Here is a 6,092-nt window from a genome sequence, read left to right as displayed (position 1 = left end):
TATTTCCTTCAGCAGACTCGACTTAGGACGCCGATCTAGGACTAGAATGCTTGAATTTTGAAAGAAAAAATTGATCCGAAATCTGCCCGAAGCGTTGATCCGGACTGCTTGAAATTGCGCGACTTGCGACTTTGGAATCTTGAATAATGGAGGTTGTACTCTGCTGTCCGAAACACTAAAGAGTGTGTACTCGGAGCTATAAGAGAGGACGGTAGCCTTGTCCTTTGATGCAGGCTCCCTGCGCTCGGCGCGGGCTTGGCGCCTGGCGCCTATGAGCTGTCGTGCAAGCCAATTCTTGTATAAATAAAGAGCATTTTGAATCATTTCTTGTATCAATCCTTCCCTGCTATCATTGCATATTGCTTCCTCACGAAGAGAAAATATGGTTGTGTCCTTTGAAAGTGCCTTGAACTCGTGGCTTGGTTCGCTAGGCAAGTTGGAGAAAAGGGAGCTTGATGGCATGCATCTTGGGGTGCTCGTCTCTTTCCGGTTTGTAAAATTGGACTTGCACTTCATTCTTGCTGCTTTGGAGGCTTGGGACCCGAATCATCATGTCTTCCGCTTTGGAAATAATGTGGTATGTCCCCTCCCTGAGGAATTTAGTGCCATATTGGGGTGGCCCATGATGCTGGAGCCATGCATGCCTAGTGTTGAAGAACACTTTTTCTTGAGCTTTGAAAGGTATTTGGGACTGAAGCCCCCACTTTTGAGTGCTGTTGTATACGGCAAAGGGGTGGATTTGTCCCTCTTTGTCACCTACTTTGCTGGGCTTGATGTTCCCAAAGTTTTCCGCTTGATAGCCTTGAGTTTTTGTATATTTGCTCGCTTTCTCTTTTCGAAGCAGGGGTTTGGCAATGGCGATGGCTCCCTAATTGAGATTGTAGAGCAGTTTGCTAATGGTCGGGACCCAATGCCGCTCGTGATTGACGAAACATTGATGGGCCTTGACATGCTGAAGTCGGACCCCTCTTCATTGCCGTCGGGAAGTCCGGTATTACTCCAAGTAAGAATCTAGAGCCTTCTTTGTATTTTTTGAACTTGTACTTGTATTTGAATCACTACTAAAAAATGCACATTTTCTAGACGCCTTGATCACGACGCCTGCAGTAAGGCGTTAGCCTAAGATTACATATCCGCGTTTTTCTCGACGTTGTTTGGTGTCTATTTAGTTCTCGTCTTTATTTGGCGTCGCGAATTGCAGAGAAATACCACATGCCTTGCACGTGGCTAAGGATGCGTGCAAATGTTTGGGGGAAAAAACCACCCCACTCCTCTTTCTCTCTCTTCTTCGTCTTCTACTCTTCTCTCAGCCCGCACCACTCTCTCACTTCTCAACCTCGAAAGTTCTAGATCTACTCCCATGCTCTAAGATTCCGCCCCAATTTCAAGTGGAGCAAACTATTGACGAAATTCAAAGACGTTGAGGTAATAATTTGTCTCCCATGTTCTGAATTTGTTCGATATTTTAGGTTTTTTCCTCAAGTTGAAGTTTATGTTCCAGATCTTGTTCTAATCTATGAATTGAGTCCGTTGGAAATGAAATTATTTCAAATTCCTCTTTTGTTTTCCTCTCTAGATTTCTCTAATTAAGTTCTCCTGACTTCATATTTAATTAATGTTACATTTTGATTCAGGGGTATATTTTAGGTTTTCTAAAATTTTCATATGCTTTTGGTTGATAGATTTTTCACTGATATTTAATTTATCCCATATGTGTTTAACCGACTCTATTTGTCTAATTAGGGTTTCTGCATTTTTTTTCTTTTTAGTTTTAGCATAGGAAATTTGGGAAAGAATAATACAAATTTATTGTGTAGATTCAATTTTAAGTTGATTGTTATTAGATAAATTATCCCCTATGTGTTTGATTGCCTTGAAGGTGATTTTAATGTATTGCAAATTTAATTGTACTTGTGAGTTTGTGATCATAAATCCTAGAAGTATGTTTGTAGTTGAGCTTTTAATGGTGATCAAATCAGAAATTTAAAATACGAACTTATACTTCAGGACTTTGTTCTCCTCTTTAGATGTTTTTAAATATTTATATTATCTTGAATATGGAAATAAGATGTTTTACGTAGGACTTAAAATGGCTTGTCTGGATGAATAACTGTGGGAAATGCAGTAGTAGATTATTTGTGATTGAAATTATGATCTCTTTGTTGTTGTAGTTTGGTTAACTTATTAAATCAAATTATTGGAGTCTATTTATGCTTGTACGAGTTCTTTAGATTGATTGAGGATTTAATTCACTCTATTCTGGAAAGGATAATGCTAGCATGTAATCACCTGCTTAAAAGTTTATTTGGTCTGTGTTTTTGTTTCTGGTATAAGTTGAAGTGATCTTTGATCATTTCTATGCTACATCTTTACAGTGCACTCCTTTTGGGAGAACCATTCTGGGACCTATTGAGAATGTCAAAACTATCACTAACACTCATCTCCGAGAATATATAGCAATTCACTACAAGCTCCATGGATGGTATGATCTTGCTAAAAGATGTTAATAGAGATATAATTTTTTGGTCCATTTTGCAGATAGCTTGAGAGGGTGCTGGAAATTGCAGGCCATTGCTGCCTCTGGAGCTGTTAAACACAAGGATATTGAAGCTCTTGTGGAAAAACATTTTAAAAGTTGTCAACAGATCCAAATGTTTTCGCCTCGATGGTTATGCGGACAATCAAAATGGGGTTCCTGGACCAAAATTGATGGTGGCGGAATGTGTATGGGGTGAGTGTGATAGTTCATTGACCTCTTTTTTATTTATTTAAAAGCAAAGTTAATGTCTTTCTTACTATCACACTTTTATTTCTTTGCAGATATTTTTTGATCAAGTTAGATAAAGTATAGTCTTTTAATATCTTTAATTAGGCTTGTATTTGACATTGGCATATGCAAAGTAGTGAGCTACCACTTCAAGGGAATCTAGGTACAACAGAGTTTTATATATAATTATCCAGATTATTAGACTGAATATCGCTCTACATTTTGCTCTTCCGTACCCTAACTATGTTTGGATTTCATGTTAAGTACTTCAAATAAGTTAACCATCACTACTACAAAATCCATAGGTTCTAGACGCTATGAGCTCGACGCCCAGGTGTAAGCGCTGGGTGGGAAATCAATTCCCCCTTTTTTTCGACGCCTACAGGCGTCTAGGATGTTGTAGACATCTTTTGTCGTCGAGAAGCCATGTGCCTTGCACGTGTACTCAGTATCCATCGTCCCAACTCACAAGTGCTCCCCGCACCCTCGCAATTCGCAATCTCCTAAAACACTTTCACCAAAATCATTCTCTCTCTTGCCTCGCCGTTATCTTTCTCTCACGCCTCACAATTGAGAACTGCTTAGATGAAAAGCTCGATGAAAATCTTGAAAATGTAATAAATTTTCTCTCTTCTCTTCTCTTGTTCTTGATTTCTGGGTTTCCTCATACATGTTATTTTCATGTTTTTTTTCCAGATACTATTATTAGTTTCTAGGGTTTTCTGTCGATTATTCAGAGAATCAATGTTTCTGTCAATTGCATTCCACATTTCTGGAAAGGAAATTTTTGGCAGATTTTTGTTAATTACCTTCTTTTTTATCAATTTATTATCCCTGAAGTTTAAAATTATCGTTTGTAATTTTGGAACATGATTATTTAACTTTGAATTTGTGGCTTTTCTAATATTTTTTTAGAATTTCTAATACAACATATGCTTGCTACTACTTTCGATTCTTTTGCTTTGTTGTGTAATACAAGTGAACTGTTTCAATTTTGCAGTTTAAAGCTGGGGATGTGCGTGTGTTGGCTAGTGCTTCCTTCATTTTAGTAAATAAGGAGTGGTCTTCTGAAATACGGCTGCATGCATTCAAAATGCTTCAGGTTATTGCTAGATCCCCCTTCCCCCTCTCAAGTTTTTGTCTAGTTTCTAATTTGATTTTTTTTAATCATCTTTATCCGTTACGTTAATAAAGCAGAAGATGGATGTCATTGTACAATTCTTACCTCCTTTAAGATCAATGATGCAGTGACATTGATAATTGATCAATGTACAACCAAAGTTTGTAGTTTGTTTCTTTTCAAAACATTTGTATATACCTGGTTTTCCAACACTATGCTGTTTGTCAAGTGTAATCTGTAAGCTGGGAATGGCATTTTCAGCAGAGGATAGAGTTTTTAACTTTGACATTGATATTGGGACATAATATGGTTAAATGCTATGCCTGTATCTATTAATCATTGTGCTATTTTTTCTCATAATATATGCAAGGCTGCTAAAAGCACCTTAACTTTTTATTACGCTAGTGGGATCTGTCTGACTGTCGCATATAGTCTGATATCCGAGTTTTGTTGAATTCTAACTGCCTTCACGATTTTGTAATTTTTTTGTGTGGAACTACTCTATAAGAAGTTTTTCTGTTTTTTTTATTAGGAAACTGTAAATATAGAAATCAAAATAAGTTACGCCATTAAAAAGATTAGTGTAGTGGCCATAATTTGTTCAGAGGAACTGCAGAAACATCTCTTTTTCTGATAAAGGAAAAGAAAAAATTTCCATGTTATCATATACGGCATCAGATAGAGATGTTACTAATAATCTAGCACAAATAAGGAATAGTTGGTCTTAATGTCAAGGGTTCTCATCTCATTGGGCTTGCAAATCTAGCTGGCCAGATATGGGATTAAAAGAATCTGAAGTAGAACCTCATTGATTCTCTTTAATGACATGCAACATATTATGTAGTCAAGAGAAATAAAGTTAACGGATTTCCATTTCTATACCTTATTTGTAGCTATTAGTGGCCATGGTCCAGCAAGACATGTTTCCCGTCTAGAAGAACATCCATTGATGACTTGGTGTAAAGATGAATAACACTAATTTAGTAACATAGGATAACAGGTGTTTCTATATTCATTTCTATTTTTAACCAGAGGGAAACTGATCCGGTTGTCCTTTATATTTTTTGTAACTTTTAAGGGTTAAGGCATGAAGCTTATTTATACATGAAGCTTATTTTTTTTTGTTTAGCTCATAGCTTTCCTTGCACTTTTATGTTTCTAGGTGGATAAAAAGCACAGTGTGAGTCAAGGATGATAGAGCATTTTGTGAAGATCGTTCAACGTGATAAGGAGAAACATGAATGAAGGCCGGGACACTCGAGCTTCATCATATAACCTACTATCACAGTTAGATCCTAGTTTTCTAGGCTTTATTACTTCTTCGGTTTAGTAACATAGATATAATTTAGGAGGTTTGATGTCTGGACTATTTAGTTAGTAACATTTTTGTACTATGGAATTTGGTTAGTGCAATGGATTTTGGTTAATTAGTAACATTATCGTGTATGATGGATTTTAACTATGTACTTTTATATTTTTATAAGTTAATTTTAATGTTACGTTGATCGAAGACCAAGTATTTAAAATCCAGGTGTTACTGATCTTGTTGCCTTACTTAAAATTTTTATTTATTTTTATATATAGCTGTGAAAAAATAAGCTTATACAAATAAATTTGGATGTCTTTTGATGTGTTGTCAAGCTCATTTGGATTTAAAATATTTGCCACTAAAAACTTCTTGACGCTTTTAAGCGTCGAAAATATAAATGGTGACCGAGGCGATAAGGAGATACTCTAGGCGCCAACAGTAGCTCTTGACGCTTTTAGGCGTCGACAATCCCGACGCAGAACTAAGAGAGTGGACACCAAAAAGCGACTACAGTGGAGACGGAAAAAAGCGTCGACAAAAAATCTTGACTATAGTTTTGTCGACGCTTTTGGAAAGCGTCGTGGGAAATTTTCTCGACGACCCCAGGCGTCGAAAAAAGACTGAAAAAGCGTCCCTAAAGTGCGCGATTTGTAGTAGTGAATTTTGAATGTTGAATTTTGAAATGTGCTTCTTGTATACTCTCCAAGGTTTGGCTTATGGAGAGGCTCATGTTGGTGGCACCACCGGAGAACATGGAGAGCTACAATAGAAAAGGGTTCACCGTGCGGCCCATGGTGCATGGCCAGCTTTCATTGGATGAGTGGCGGTGTACACTCTCTGGGATTGAATCTTGTATAAGGTGGGTAGTTCCTTGGTGGGGAATTGCAACTATGAGA

General features: G+C 37.2%; 1 long non-coding RNA gene across 1 annotated transcript; it reads left to right on the top strand.

Annotated features, from left to right (window-relative positions):
• Positions 1-1,251: 1,251 nt before the first annotated feature.
• On the top strand, positions 1,252-5,399 carry LOC130469591 (uncharacterized). Its single transcript, XR_008930022.1, has 4 exons — positions 1,252-1,425; positions 2,539-2,731; positions 3,768-3,869; positions 5,050-5,399. It is a non-coding gene; the product is annotated as an uncharacterized lncRNA (long non-coding RNA).
• The last annotated feature ends 693 nt before the right edge of the window (positions 5,400-6,092 follow it).

Source organism: Spinacia oleracea, chromosome 3, assembly GCF_020520425.1.
Source record: "Spinacia oleracea cultivar Varoflay chromosome 3, BTI_SOV_V1, whole genome shotgun sequence".
Lineage (NCBI taxonomy): Eukaryota > Viridiplantae > Streptophyta > Magnoliopsida > Caryophyllales > Amaranthaceae > Spinacia > Spinacia oleracea.
Note: the sequence above shows the minus strand (reverse complement) of the source record. Positions and strands in the feature narration are given on the sequence as shown.